This window comes from Pinus tabuliformis, chromosome 8, assembly GCF_031772625.1.
Source record: "Pinus tabuliformis cultivar Carrire ecotype Pingquan chromosome 8, CPIR1, whole genome shotgun sequence".
NCBI lineage: Eukaryota > Viridiplantae > Streptophyta > Pinopsida > Pinales > Pinaceae > Pinus > Pinus tabuliformis.
In genome coordinates, this window is record NC_142294.1 from 808,474,628 (window position 1) to 808,491,935 (window position 17,308).

A 17,308-nucleotide genomic window follows, 5' to 3' on the forward strand; every position below is an offset into this window, starting at 1 on the left:
GGGTCGAATATATGCTAATAACCTTCTGGGATATCTAGGAGGGTATTCCTAGGTTGAGAGGGAATGGCTTTGACAGGAATAGTTTTAATAGCACTTCTTCTATCTGGGATAATGAGAATGCCTAATGTCTGAGGAGATTGAGTTTCTTCAACAGTTATTTTTGTAGCACTTCCCTTGTCTGGGTTGTTTAATGGCTGAGTTGTTCCAATAGGAGATCTTGGTTCCTCAATTTCCCCTGTCTCTCCTTCTCCTTCACAAAGATTTCTGAAATTCCCTTCCTGCAATAGTTCTGGAGTAGAATTTTCAATTTCTTGAAAGTCCTGCTCTTCAGTTTGACTATGCACCTCAGTAAAGGCTACATATGGTGATCCTGTGGCCTGAAGGGAACTAGTAGGTTGTTTAGAAATGATTTTCCTAGGTCCTACTGATGGCTGAGATTCTGCTCTCTTGTAGATTTTGTCTATGAAGGTCGGTTAGCCAAGGGTCACCGACCCCTTAGCTTTTTCTGGCTTGGGTAGAGGTTTGGTATTTTTTTTTGGTTTTTTCTGCTTAGTCATGCACTCAAATTAACTACTAAATTCTCTTCAAACAAAACAACATCAAATCTGTAGGAAAGCGAACAGAGGAGCAGGGATTTTACATGCTCCGCACCTAGGTTCTTACCTTCTGTTTTTAAAATCCAACTCTTCCCTAGCAGGTTCGTACACTACTCTGAAAAAAAGAACAAATGGCTACACTCTTCCCTGGCAACGGCGCCAAAATGTAGAGCTATAAAAAGGGTCTCTTTCACCTCTAATTAGCTCACATTAATATGTCAATTCGGGAGCATTTTGTTATTTCAAAGAGTGTCTCAGTCTGAGGCTATCATTTGCCAGAGTAATGCTAGTAGTACAGTGTCCAGAAATACAAAAGTAAATGGATGCTTGTCTACAGCTTAACTTCTTCAAAAGAGTAAATCACACATTCAAAAGACTAAGCAACTTATCAGTCAAGGGTTCAGTAGCAATAACCCATCCCTTTGGAAACTGATGGAAAAGGAAATCAGAGAACAGATCGTGGATCTGGGAGCCAGATAGTAAATGCCAATGCTCACTACAGCCTTAGATCATTCCTCACACCAAAATAACAAATGACAGGAAATGGAACGACAGATAAGAAATGGAACAACAAACAAGAAATCGAACAACAAGTTTGTAATGGAACAACAATTCCGAAATAGGATAGCAGCTAAGAAATAGAACAACAACTAAGTCTCACAAGCAGTAACAATCTTAATCTATCAGATCAAATGCATTAATCGTAATCAAACGGCAATATTTCAATCTTAAGGGCGAATCGAACAACACACACCAATGGAATAGCACTGATTACTGATAAACTATGGAACAGCACTTGAAAGCCATATACGCACACAACACACTTAAATAGTAATCTGATCCAAGTATCAATCTCAGTTAGAAGGAATACGACTGCGTTTCAAAATAGAACAACATTGTTCATAAATCCAACAATCGTAAAGAACATAACTCCCAAGATGTGAATGAACAGGTGCACAACACAAAAGCTCTGTAATGGAATAGTAACAGTATTCTGTTAAGACTAGCAATATTAGATCAACTCTTAAAAGAACAGTAATATGATGCAGAGTCAATACAATAGTTCTATCTGTGGAAACCTTAATGAATTAAACATAACAAAGCATGTGATGTAAACTTATAAAACACATTAGATTACCAAATAACGACGATAAGCAAACCACGCATAAACCAACGTAATAATACAGGAGCAAGTGTCCTCCAGGGCCGGGCCCTTAGCCTCCAGGGGTACACTGCTTGAAGTTAATCAAGACTTAGAGATGAAGTAATCACCAAGTTTGTATTAATGCATAAAGCAAAATTACAATAAACCAGTTCTTAGCGAGACTCGATGATCAAAGTTTTGATCTTAAAAGAAATTACATAAAAGCATAACCATTTCTAACTCTCTCTCCCTCTAGCTAACAATGATGTCCCTTTTATAAGGGTGACGGCGGAGATGTCTAAGTGCAAAAATAGATAAAACAACGATCCCTCAGGATCAAGGATCATGAGGAATTCGCCGAACCGTTAGTCCTCAATCATTTCTTTTTTCTCTTGCGCCGAGCTGATATCTCCACCTCCTTTTCCGGGCTGATTCGCTTTGATTTGCTTTGCTTTGTTTGCATTCGGTCTCCCGTCAAAGGGACAGCGGTTAACCCGCCCTTGTCCTTTCCTTTGGAATGGAAACTTCTCGTTTTCACTCCTCCATGCATAAGGAAATGACAACTGTTAGCATTTTAGTCTTGCATATTAATCTCACATGTTTTATTATAATTCTTTATCATTTTCCGAGTTCATGATGCAAAAAGGTTTGCAAGTTCTAATGAAAAGATACTGAAATAATCATCAAAAACATACCTTCTTTAGTACTCCACAGTAACAACTAGACTATCCAATGAATATGGTAGAGAAGACAACAAAATGATGCACTTATCTTCATCTAGAATTTTAAGATCAACATATAACAACTGGCTTACCATAGTATTAAAGATGTTCGGATGCTTTGTCACTGAGTCTCCATCCTTCATCCTCAATTTATACAACCTTTTCCGTAGGAATAATTTATTTGCCAAATACATAGATTGGTACAAAGTCCCTAACTTGTCCGACAAATCCTTCACCATAGCTTCCCCTAATACATTCAACAATATTGAATCTGAGATACATAACCGTATTGTGCTCTTTGCCTTCTGATCCAAATTCGTCTAGTCTTCATCTGACATTGTCATTGGTTTAGTACCCGGATCTACCATGATCCATTGGTATTTATCCACCAGTAGATCCTCCATCTTGAGCTTCCACAACTCAAAAATATGACCGTTAAATTTATTGATCTCTATCTTTCCACTATTCACCATCTTCTTTCGCCACAAGAATCGATCTCACAGATCTCCCACTAAACAGGGTATACCACAGGCCTGAGAAAAACCCCTCAGTAGCAAAAGGCATCCCCTTGAAGTTGAAACAACTCTAATACCAAATGTAGGTTTTAACCCCATACAAAAATTACCTGCATACGAATTCTAAAAAAAGAAAATAAACAATGGAGATAACATAAAACATAAAACAAATATACACAAAGATATTCCCCTGGATCCCAAAACTGGGACTACCAGATTGATTTTTCATTATATTCCTTTCAATGTTACAACACACACACACACACACACACACACACACACACACACACACACACACACACACACACACACACATACACACACACACACACAAGCTGAAGCCTTCAGAAAACCTAATCCATTAACCATGGATTATAACATAACTGTAGTTCCCTTAACCAGATCTACAAGATACCATGGGAATAAAACCATCATGCCTAAAACCATGTACGAAACCCATGCACAAAACCATAGGAAGGTCCACCCACCTAATATAAGGCACATTTTTTTCCCGGGTGTTGCTTCGGACCTCATAGAGGGGGGCTACTGCCCCCCTCAAACTTGTAGCACTATGCCCTGTGCAACGAAGGAGGGGTTGATCGCCCTTCCTCTAACCCCCTAACTTCTTGCATGGGGCTAGTTGTGGAAATAATATAACACACACCAAAAAATTTGCTTGCTACTATGTCTTGAATTATTTATGATAGATATTTTCTTATACTTCATCTTCACCCTCTAAAGGATCGAGATCAGAGCTAGAACCTTCCAAAGTAACATGAGATTCCATAAATCCATCATAGTCCAAGATTTATTTAGGTCTTTATGATGGTTCTTATTTGTGCTTCTTCGCTTCTTCTCATTGTCATCTTCCTTGAGCATCACATTTCCCTATTGAGGAGGTACACTTTCTAATGAAGTTCACTCATGACAAGGAAATATTAGTCTAGAAATTATCTATTCTATCCCTACTTTTCCCATGGGAGTAGATGTTTGTGATGGGCCTGTGAATGGACTGAGAAGGAAGGGCTTGTTGGGGATTATGAAGTTGAGCTCAACAGTGACTGAGGAAGTCATCAATGTTCACTAGAACTATGAATTACACTATAAGGAGGGGCTCTTAAGGGTCCAATATAGTAGGAAATTGCAAGAGAGTTTATTTATGACCTTGCTAACTGAAACTACATAGTGCGTAGGGTTGAAGGGAGAGGAGGACAATGACTGCATAGTTTGGCTTCAGAATGATTGCTGGAATGTCTCACTGTAGACTAGAACTACGTAATGCATAGAGGAGGCCAATAAGAGAAAGGAATGGAATAGTGAGAGATTCTAGTTAGAATAGGAGGAACAATAGACATTAGAACTTATTTCTAAGTATGACAATTGAAATGTAGCATTGCGACACTTAGAACACAAGTTGTGACACAAGTGTCGACTGTGACCAAAAGGTATGTTAAGTTATAGGAATGTGTTTAATGCGTATTCTTATGATATATAGTACCATCTAATGTAGAATATTTTACTAGAGCTAGCAATACTGATGTGCAAAGGTGTGATGCATACAAGAATGAAAATAGTTAGAAGAGACACTTGCCATAGTAAAAAGTGAAAATGACATGCAAAAGCTAAATAAAGTGAAAGTAACACATGCCACAGTGAAGATAACATGAAAAATACAACTTTTAAACTAAAATCAAGAAAAAATGATAGTCATGAAAGTGAAAGTGACACTTGTGAAAGCAAAGGTGCGCAAAAGCGATAGTTGAGAAAACTCATTGCAACAGAAGTACAATTGCAACAAAAGTTAGATAGAGATTGTAAAAAAATGTTGCGCACTGACTGCCAGCATTGGATACATAGTGCACTATCCTTATGGATTGCATAGTCACTATCAATAGTGACTGTGCAAGCACAGTAACTAAGCATTGTGCAAACTCTATTTTGAGAGACTGCAAAATCATTACTCTCAGGAATTGTGCAATGCCTATCTAATATTGCAGAAGAAAGGTGTGCTTGTGAATTCATCAAGGATTAGGCATGTATGAGAAAGTGAATTTTACACTTAGAACCTGATAATATGACTAAACACTTAGAAAATAATCGAATGAACATGAATGAAAATTCACATGGAACAACAAATCGTAAGATCCTTAGTAGGCTCCAAAATTCAAGTATACAAATTTATTTTGAGGTTGTTGATCACAACGTCAACTCTTAGTGACACACTGATATGAATCCAACTTCTCTGTTTAGGCATTACCCTTAAATGTAAGGTCTTAGTCTCTCAGAAGTATTGATTCACCATGTAGATTACCACAACTTTTCCACTTATCCCAGTTAAAGATATAACCTATTCTCTTCCTTTCATAGCTTCAAACACATTAAAGACTATTAATACCTCAACATTTTAGATAGGGGAGAAGGATAGTAAGTATACTAAGATTTCGATAATCATAGTTAAGCACATTCCCCATTGTTTCTCCACTACTAGAGAGCCTGTTCAGTACCCTGGTGAAGTCACCTCAAGGAATCACAAGCATCAATTTGCTGCTAGCAGATCTGTTAAGTACGTCGATGAAGTCGCTTGCTTCACCTCTCTATGCAGGAAGCCTTTCTCATCTTCACCCTCTATTTAGTTACTAATAGAATGTGCAAATACAATGATTTATTTTGAAGGTGGAAGAGGGATCTTGACTTATTTAAAATGAAAGAGAGTTTGTTCCTTTCTTAAAGGATTTTAAAAACAACTAAATTTAATATGCTCATTTAAAGTGTTATCATTTCCCTTCTCTACTAAATTGAGTCAACAGGTGAAAAAACCATATAGTAAAAGGCTGAGTTAGGAGTGAAGATCCCAATAATGATACAAAATTCATAATTTGGCGAAAGGATTTCCATCTATAATGAATCACATTTTTCATTCAAACATCATTGGATTTAAAATATATGTAAACCCAAATAAAGAAGGGGTTAGCACTTAGAAGATTAGGCAAGCATTGTTCATCATCACAATTTCCTTTCAAATCTTTGCAACATTGTCTTTTGAGCCAAAAGGAGCATCTTTCACACAAGGTCTTATTAAGCAGAACATAAAATAAAAGATAAGACAAAACAAAGAAAAAATACTAGACCAAAAGAAAAAGGCAAATGGGGAACTAAGCTAAGAATCCAATGCGAGACAAAAGTAAGAAAAAAAAGGAAAGGATAAAGGAGGGAAAGTGTGGGATGAATGCAAAAGGGAAACTAGAATGAAACTAGACCCACTCCTAACCTAACTAGCTATAATGTTAGAGCTAAGTGTAATGGAAATTCTAATGTATCCACTGTTGTTCCTGATCCACAAACACAAAGATATAAATAATTAAAACTGATATAAAACAACTTGTCATAACAACTAGATTTAACCAACATGCAACCGTACCTTTTGACTTATAAGAACAATCAACAAACTTGGAAGGCTTCTGATGAACGTACCTTCATCTATGTTGTCTTTCTCAGAAAAGATCAAGAAAGATCAAAAATTTTTATTAGCAAAGGGTATTGCTAAGTAATATGCTTCCAGCTAAATTGCTAAGTAATATGCTTCCAGCTAATCATAAATTGGATGATGGAATTCAAGACCATCCTCTTGAAAATCGTGAAATATTTGAGAAGAGTAATTTTCAATTAATGGCAAATAATCAAGGGGAGAATCTTGTAAGGGAAATTGAATTTGATCATGTTCAGGGGTCTTGTCAAGAGATCAAGAACCTAACATAATCATCAACGAAGGATGAAGTGGCTCAACTGCTTAACAAGTAGCTGGCTAATGAGATGATAAAAACCATAGATCAATCGATGCAAAACAACTATCATTAGATATATTGGTGGGAAAATGATTAATTAAATGACAATTGTTAGGAGCAGAAGATTCTTGATTAATGGATAATAAAGATACATCAATTTGAATAGATTTGCAAATAATTTGAACAATAGAATCATCTTTCTCTCATGTTGAATGTGACAAACCATTTCCTTGTACATGGTTAGAAATTGAACTAACATCACAATCATTGAAACAGTTGAAAATGAATGCCAGTATAGAAAATACATGAAACTAGTTAGGATGTAATGGATGAAAAAGAGGAACTTTATTCACCAAATAAATCAAGCTTTCACTAACACTTAAGAGGATATCTAGTGCTATAATGAAAATGATTAGCATCATGACATTCACAAGGAAGACTAGGAGCTGATTATTTCCAAAAGTATATGATATGTATGATTTTTTTGGCCAATGATAATCTTTAAAATGACCTGTTTCATAGCTCTGTGCATCCATGAAAGATATACATTCCAAATCCAAGTTCTATACAAGATGTTGGGTGTGGAACCTAATTATCTTCCTGATTCCGAGGTCTTGTTTTCAGCCGAGTGTATACCCCAAGAAGGTTGTACACCCCTCCATGTGGGTGCGAGGGTCTAGGGGTTGCACCCCTGAAGCTAAAAATAGATGAAAATTTACCTTGTGAAATATTGTAATTTTTCATAGTCAAACTACGCCGTTCATTAGGCGAATGACCTGAAGATAGAAGTTATGTTAATTTAGGGTTTTTTTTTCCCTAGAATGCAACCCTTAGTTTGTATGAGGGAATTGTATTGCATATGTGTATTATTATTTTGAGCGAGAAAGAGAGAGGAGACTATGTGAGAGAAAATAGGAAATTACAACTGATCTGTTATAGGTTGTATCTCTTCATTTTTCTAGATAATATAAAAGGAAGGACTAGTTGTTTCTTCGTGGATGTAGCCCAAATTGGGTGAACCATGTATATTTGTGTCTCTCTTGTGTTGTTTTATTTTTTTTCCACAATATTTTATGTGTTCCATTTCTCAGTGATTTAATTTTCTAACACAAGATATTTGCATAAAGATAAATCAGCTAAAACAAAATCCTCAATCTGATCAGAAACCGAATCTTGAAAATTATAAAATCTATACCCAAAGTATCACAAATATTTCAAGAAAGAGTTTTCATCTAGTGAATCCATGCAAAGAAAATAATTTTATGAGAAAATACAGATCTGACTTAGTTTTGGGATCTCATTAGGATTGAAAGAACCTGACATAACAATCAACGGATGTTGAAGTGCCTCAACTTCCTAACAAGTCCTAGAAATTTCAAGGAGCATATAATTGCATTTTGAGCGTTGGATTAGATCCTACATGGTGTGTGGATATATGTTACTAGTAATTTCAACAAGATCGCTACTATCTAGATGGCAATCATCTACATCACTGGTTTGATAAGATTTGCTAGCTTCAACAAACAGATTACTCAAGTCATAATATTTTTCTAATTCAATAGCTAAGGATGGATATATTAGATTAATCTCATGAGAAACCAAATTTGAAGAGTTTTCCTCATACAAAACTGAAAATGATAAGGAATGGAATGGATGCTCGATGATTCATTTCTTTCTTCTTCATCATGGATAACCCCACTACCTTGTGTTAATCCGAAATTATGTTGGTTAGATGATGAAATTGAAGAGCATGGAGTATCTTCATCATAAATTAATGCATTACAAGTAGTAGGGAACAAGGGGTAGTGAGCTAAAGGGGAAGTTTCAATAAGAAAATATCTTTGACCAAATCAAATTCTAGATCTAAATCTTTCAAATCAAAATCTTCTTTAGAAATTATAAAATCAGTTGGTATATTTGGGCATTCCTCATCATCTACATCAATGGGTTTTTAAATATGTAACTAGGTTCTATTTTCGCTCCTAGAGACAACCTCCAGGTTGAGGAGAGGACAAGGCCTAGGGCATATTAGTATCTCTTGAAGATGAATTAGTACTACTCGAGAGATAAACATAAAATGATTTAAAATTTGGCTCAATTACCCTTCTCAAAGGAAGATTCAATATGCACACACACACACACACACACACACACACACACACATATATCATTTAAAAGAATAAATGTTCAGGTATGGTGGTCTACACACAAAAAATACAACCGGATTGGTCGTTGCAATAAATATGGAGAGGAGAAATATAAGGAAGGAAACTAGTGTAGAGGGCTCGACAAACCCAAAATATTATGCAATAAATCCCATTAGAATCATGAAAAAGATAAAGGAAATGAATTGTAGAAATTATGGAGTGCATTTTAAGGCTTTCAACTCAATATCTTACAAGTACTTTCTACTACAAAATAACATAAGTAAATCTATGATTTAAGAGTGTATCCAACAACTAAAAATTAAAAAATTTATGAAGAATAATAACACACATGAGGTGACACATGGAGGAAGAACACATACTGCATATTACAATGCTTGGAATCACATGAAACTTCTTCATTAATCTTTGAAAAATGAAATACTTGTCATAGACCCAAACTTGTAAAATTTTCAAAATGATTACAACCTATGGAACATGAAGATCAAACCATAGAAACTCTCTTTGAAAATAGAGATAAGAACCTTTAATACTGAGTTCCTCTTCCCTTTTATAGGGAGAAAGTCTAAAAAAATAATCACAAAATATCTAGAATGCTACAACTTTCTAGACTACCCAATTGTTTGAGCATGCGAATGGCCTAGCTGTCCTAATGATTACATAATAGACTTGATTCTTTTCTTGAAAATGTAATATTAAAAAAAACATGAAAAACCTAAGGTGTCATAATTGACATAGCAAAATATCACCATTTTCGATTCCTCTGATTTCCTAAGGCGGACTCAGGCTCCATGATATGGGTTAGTGGTGGGTTGATGATCTGGTCACACCGCTGCCATTGAATTCCTCCCATGGATATCTGCAAATTCAAATGTCATTTTCTCCCTATAACCGCTTGGATTGTCCCTTTTTGGAGATGGCAATTATTTGGTGTGGTGGCAATGGAGGTGTTCTTGCAACTTAGTTGTTGACCCATTCATTATTCATACTCTCTGCATTGCAGTATCAAAGCCTTAACATATCGTAACTCTATTATAATAAACATTACAAAATCATAAAGTTACGATGCCTTTAGCCCCATCATGATTAAGCTCCTTTGCTTATCCACCATAGGACCTTGTGTTATGACCAACGACTATATCCCACTGCACTGGAGATCATGGAGCCCTGTGTATCGTAACTTTCTATTATCATGAGCTTATGATATTACAAAATTCTGATTGACCTTTGGGTCTTTTTTCTTAGCCCCTTATCACATTTTCTCCATAGGACTGGATGTCATGACCAACGGCTTAAGGCTTAGGTGATAAGGCCTTTAGAATCCTATGGGGGGCCTATATTTAGTGTATTTTTCCTACGCATTTGGTTTTTTGAACTCTATGACCAAACACTATTCACATTGAAAGCTCCTACATTGTAATTTTTCTAAAAATGCTTTTATAGTGGAGTTATGATGTCTCCAACCTCTAATATGCTCCATGGCACTTTGGGTGCTAGGCCCTGCTCTTGCTCCTGGTTCTTTTAGGTGCCTACTACCAAGTGTTACTCAACATCAAAGCCCCCTTCCATCGTAACTTTTTCAGATGTCATTTTTAAAGGAGTTACGAGATCTTCAACCTCTGGAATACTGAACTCTGAAATAATTTCCACGCGGTATCTTTACAACATTAGGTGCTATTACCTACTCTATGCCCTTGGTCCTTTGGGTCCCCACAACTAAAAACCATTCAATACAAAATTCCCTTTCATCGAAACTTTTTCAAAATGATTTTACGCTAGATTTCCAATATTCACATCCCTGATATGGTCCATAGTGTTGAAAATAACAACAAGAAATGATAAAAATAGAATCTAGAAAATCCAGTTTAATTTGTCCTTGAATTTAACTGAGAATTAAAATCAAATTTTATTCTCATAGAAACTTGTAATAGTTAACTAGAGTGAGTTGACTTAGTTAACTTAGGAATTTCGAGTTGGAAGTCTTTCTGAGTCATGTATATGTTCTCCCTATATTATAAGGGTCCACGATGAGTTAAGTATGAGTGGTAATTAGTTAACTTAGTTTACTGAGTTAAGTCAAATTAAATTAGTTCCAAACTATTAGAGGAACTAATAGTGAGTTAACAATCAGTTGATGCATTAGTGCACTCAACTAGTGCTACTCTAATTAACTGAATATTCCCTCATCAGAAAGTCATGCATGTCGATTCTGAGAAAGACCCAGTTGAGACTAGAGTGCAGGGATAGTGTATTATTTGTTGTATAATTTTTGAGTTGTACAGATGGTGCATGCAATCAGGAACTGAACCTAGAAGGGATTACGTAGATATGTATGAGGAATTTCCCTTTAAATATAGACTAATTCTCTCAGGAATTGTACAAAGAATTAGGAGCTTGGGGGCTTGGAAATTTGGCTAAGTATTAGCCAAAGGAAGTCATCAGGCGGAGGATATGAAATACTTGTGTAGGTTAAGCTCAAGGTTGAGCAGAGCATATTGTATTTATCCAAATTCTTTGACCAAGAGGGCATTGGAATAGAGTCTTGGAGATCTTGTGAAGAGGCTAAGCTTTGGCCTTGAGCTTGCTTATGAGTTGGAGATTGAATTTGCTGAGTGCTAGGATTGTTCTAAAGAGAACAAGCATTGTAATTCCATATTGATTTTTTGGATTAATACAATACAGTAGTGGGGTTTTGAGCTGTGGCTTTCCCTGGATATTTATTGTGTTATGTACGCTTGATATTATTCCTCTTGTCGATTATTGTTTGCTCGATCTTTATGGGCTTCCACTGTAAAGCGTAGAAGTAGATTCTTGTCTCTTGTTTTAGTAGATTACATGAGCTTGTGAATCTACAAGATTTTCTACATGGTATCAGAGCTGAGAAAAATATACTAGAGGATATTTTGAAGTTTTGAGTTATGGGTTACAGGTGAAATTCGAAGTTGAAATACATACTTCAGGATTGACAAATGGTTCTCTACGGTTTGCAGCTCAAGTATGCCTTGGATGGTAGCTCAAATTATATAGCCTAGAAGGACAGGATGGAGGCCTTTTTGGGGGATAATGGCTTGAAGGAATTCATTGATCAAGACATTCCTAAGCCACTAGCATCGGATGCTCAGAATCTGGCCGAATGGAAGAAATGCATGGCAAGGGCGAGGCAGATAATCCTTGAGGGAGTTCGTGACCACATTGTCTCGAGTATACATCGGAAGGAAAATCCACATGCTATGTGGAAATCATTGAAGGACATTTTCCAAAATAGAAGTGACCAAAGTAAGTTGGAAATGAAATATAAACTTCGAAAAATCAAGATGGAGGCAGGCGAGTCAATTCCAAATTACTTGACCAAGTTCACTCAATGTCGTGATGAACTTGGAAGTGTTTTAATCACTTTTTCCGAGGAAGCTATGGTGACCCTTGCTCTTCTTGGACTCCCAAAGAGTTGGCATAGTTATCAAGACTCTGTCAATGGTCAGGAGAAGCTTCCAGATTGGGAACAACTATGGTCAGATTTGATGCAGGATGAGATCAGGAGGAACACCAGATATGGGACTTACTCAAAGGAACTGGAAGAGGATTTTACCTTATCAAGTAAGGAAAAGTGGGCCAAGGTAAATAAGTCCCAAGGTGAGGAGGGTGGAAAGAAGATGGACTTGATGAAAGTCAAGTGTTTTCACTGTCATGAGCATGGGCACTATGCCAAGAACTACCCACAGAGGAAAGAAAGCAAGAAGGAGCTGACAATAGCGGTAGCAGGTGAAGCTCTAGATTCACAATTCGAACTTGATTTCTCTCTCATTGCATGCATGGCCAACACTGCCATGGGAGGCATGTGGTATCTTGACAATGGTGCCTCATTCCATATGACGAGGAATAGAGATCTCTTTAGTGATTTTGAGGAGAAAGACCTCAAGTAGAGAATAGAGTTTGGAGATGATGAGGGGTATAGAGCTACCAAGATTAGTATGGTTACCTTTCAAAGGGAGTTTATCTCCCCTCTCAGGATCATAGATGTGATGTATGTTCCAGGACTAAATAAGAATCTTGTTTCAGTCACAGTATTAGAAGATTGTGATTATGATGTGGTTTTTAGTGAGGAAAAGGTTTTCCTTAGACACATCACTATGGGATAGGTGAAATAGATCAATGCATGGGTCAAAAACCTGTATGCTCTTGAGGTTCAAGATGCATGCAAAGCCTTGAGGAGAAAAGCATAGGTTAGTGGCTTAGTGGTTGATAGGGAGAGTAAATTACCTGTCAACATGTATCCCTTGGAGAAGCCTTAGAAGTAGCTTCAGGAAGTTGTGGAGAATCCACAACTAGATAAGATGAGAGGAAACCGAGTGGAGAGATACACTCAAGAAGAGGAGTCTCAAAAGTTGTCAAACAATTGTGGAGAAGCCACAATTGGAGAAGATGAGAGGAGATCAAGTGGAGGCATTGAGTCATGCAGAGACCTCCAGTAGAAGGAAATTTTGAGCCAACTGAGAGGGATCACATGTAGCCATACCTCTAGGTGTGAGGTGGGGCGATTTGAAGTGATAGTCCCAAGGGGGCTGAAATTGGGCAGGGTCCATTTAGTGGTTTTATCTCATGGATCGTACCTTGCTACGAGAGCCCAAAGTACATAGTAGCGGGAGGAATCAATGGGACTGATGTAGTCAGAGATGAAAGTGACAAAGGCTAGAGTAGATAGACACTGAAGAGCAGAGAGAGGGTTGACAACAATGCAAAAAGGAAGAGTCAACAGAAGCACAAAGTTTTCAGTTGATAGAGGTAATAACAGTGAGAGACTTTGATGACAGAGGCATCATTCTGATTTAGGTTGGATTTTTTTTTGTTTCTAGAGTTGCTTGAGCAACAACAATAGAGAGAAGTGTTGCATGCAAAACATTCCAAAGGTTCAGGATTGATATTGAATTGAATTCCTTTCTTAATGAGAGGAAGTGTTGAAAATAGCAACAAGAAATGATAAAAATAGAATCTATAAATTCTAATTTAATTTGTCCTTGAATTAAACTGAGAATTAAAATTGAATTTAATTCTCATAGCAACTTGTAATAGTTAACTAGAGTGAGCTGACTTAGTTAACTTAGGAATTTTGAGTTGGAAGTCTTTCTGAAGTGATGTATAGGTTCTCCCTATATTATAGGGTCCATGATGAGTTAAGTATGAGTGGTAATTAGTTAACTCAATTTACTGAGTTAAGTCCAGTTAAATTAGTTCCAAAATGTTTAAGGAACTAATAGTGAATTAACAGTCAGTTGATGCATTAGTGCACTCAATTAGTGCTACTCTAGTTAACTAAATATTCCCTCATCAAAAAATCATGCATGTCGATTATGAGAAAGACCCAATTGAGACTAGAATGCAAGGACAATGTACTATTTGTTATATATTTTTCTGAGTTGTACAAATGGTGCAAGCAATTGGGAACTGAACCTAAAGGGGATTGCATAGTTATGGATGAGGAATTTCCCTTTAAACATGAGCTAATTCTTTCAGGAATTGTGTAAAGAATTAGAAGCTTGGAGGCTTGGAAATTTGGCTAAGTATTGGCCAAAAGAAGTCATCAAGCGAAGGATATGAAATGCTTGTGAAGGTTAAGCTCAAGGTTGAGCAGAGAATATTGTATTTATCCTAATTCTTTGACCAAGGTCACATTGGAATGGAGACTTAGAGAGCTTGTGAAGAGGCTAAGCTTTGGCCTTGAGCTTTCTTATGAGTTGGAGATTGAATTTTTTGAGTGTTGGGATGTTCTAGAGAGAACAATAATTGTAATTTCATCTTCATTTTTCGGATTAATACAATATAGTAGTGGTGTTTTGAGTTGTGGCTTTCCCCAACTAGTTATTGTGTTATGTGCCCTTGATGTTCTTCCTCTTGTTGATTATTGTTTGCTTGATATTTATGGGCTTCCGATGTAAATAGTAGAATTAGATTCTTCTCTTGTTTTAGTAGATTACATGAGCTTGTGAATCTACAGGAATTTTACATATAGCACTTGGGTGCTCAACCCTGCTCTCTTCCCTTAGTTCTTTAGGTCCTCATGACCAAATGCCATTCAATATCGGAGCCCCTTTCATTGCGAATTTTTTCAAATTGATTTTACATTGGATTTATGATATACCAACCTTTAAGATGAAATCACATTGATATCATCATCCCCACGTGGCACCTCCTTAGTGGTGACATGTGTCACACGGATTTTCCCCATTAGGTCACCCAGAAATGTTGGAATTTACTTCCACGAGCCCTCCGTACTACCACATCATGCTGACGTTATCTTCCTTATTATCTTCTAAGAGCTAATCACATGATGTCGTGTGTCCTATTGGAGGAGAGAGAAAGGGTCCTTGCTTCATTAGTTTTGCAATTAATTTCCTTTGTAATTCCCTTCTGCTCATAACCTTGATGCTTTTAAAGAATTTCATTCATAAGAACTTACGAAATTCCAAAAACGCAAATTTCCAAATCTCTGAGGTTCTACTTAATCCCAAATATTCTACTGTAGAAACTTGAAGCCTCTAATATTCTGTCCTCACGAAGTCCAAAAATTCCAACTTGCTCTGATATTTTGATATGCTTAGGTTCTCTCCTGATCTAATTTTCATCCTTCTGATATTGAGTTCTAAAATTTTAGCTCTCCCTTTTCATTTCAGTTTCTGATTTCTAAATTTCGGCTCTCCTCTTTCATTTCTCTTTAGTAGAACTAGATTGCACATGTCCTTTTATGTATGAGGGATGAAAAATAGGGCCATTTGACACAAATACAAGATTGTATTACATATAACAACATCAGCTCCAATTAGGGACAATTTTTTGGAAGAAATACTTTAAGAACCTGCAAATTAGTATCCTTCACCATTGTGCATGAAATCATTTTATTCAGGTGCATAAAAATAAAAACAGAAGCGGCAAGAAATAAAAACATTACTCGTATGAAAAATGGCTCATAGGTATATATAATGGGTGAAAATGGACCTCTTTAACGCTATAAATAGAGCTTGAGAAATTTCTCATTCAAGCAATTTAAGCACCTCACCATCCAAGTTTTCTAGTAAGAAGGTATTGTTTCCTTTTGCTTCAAATATCTTGAAAGGTCCAAACCATAAGGGATCAAATTTCCAATGCTTTCCCTTATCCTCTTTTCCTTTTTTTCAAAAAGAGCCTTCATCCTTTCTTGATATTTAATCAGATTCTGAGTCAACTTCCCTATGTTTTATTTCAGTTCTAATTGCTGATTTATTCTCCTAGTCAAATAATTTGGATCCTCCTCAACATATTGTAGAAGTTTAGCCACAAGCATGGCTAGTTGGACAAGGAAAATTGTAGCCTTTCTATATACCAACTCAAAAGGATACTTCCCAGTTGACCTCTTGGTAGTAGTGCTATTGGTCCATAATGCAAATTTCAGTTGTGAATTCCATGCTTTTTTGATATGAACTTTTTCAAAATACTCATTAGGGTTTTATTTGAATATTCAACCAATCCATTTCCCTATGGATAGTAGGTGGTGGAGTGGCCCATGATGATGTTATACTTTTGGAAGAAACTAATAAACTTGGCTAACTTAAATACCTGAGCATTATCAGTGATAATATTCCTTGGACAGCCAAATCTAGCAAGGATATTCTCCTCCATAAACTTGATGACCACTGCATCGGTTGCATTTCTAGCTAGGATGGCCTCCACCCATTTTGTGAAATAATTAGTGGTTGTAAGTATCCATTTGTGCTGACCACTGGATGGTGGGTGTATTTCTCCAATGAAGTCTATCCCCCATTGTCTAAAGGGTTCTTCTACAAAAATAGGGATCAAGGGGAGGGGTGCCAACCTCTACTTATTAGCAAAAAAATTGACATTTTTCATAGGCCCTAACATATGTATGAACCTCACTGAATAATTTAGGCCAATAGAAACCAACTTTGAGAATCTTATGGGTTGTGTCTCTCCAACTGTAATTTCCCCCACAGACACAACTATGGAATTCATCAATCACCTTAGGAATCTCCTCTTCTACCAAACATAATAGAAAGATACCCACTGGGTCCTTCCAGTACAACTGACCATTTGAGATAAAAAACTTATGAGCTTGTAACCTCAAGGCCCTGTATTTAACTTTGTCAAAATTCAATGGGTAGTTTAGAAAAAGTAAATAATGGACAAGATACTTATATCAATGTGAGACTAGGTATTTCATCTGGATTTTTTGTTGTTGAGGTCTCAATATTCTTCTGTTCCTCTTCTCCTCTACTTTCTCCTTCCTCATTTTCCAGCAGGTTTATGCCCAAGGCCTAGAAGTTAGCTTCATACAATATTTTAGCTAATCCCTTCCCCTTGATCAACTTAGTGGGTTTGATATCCATATCATATTCTTG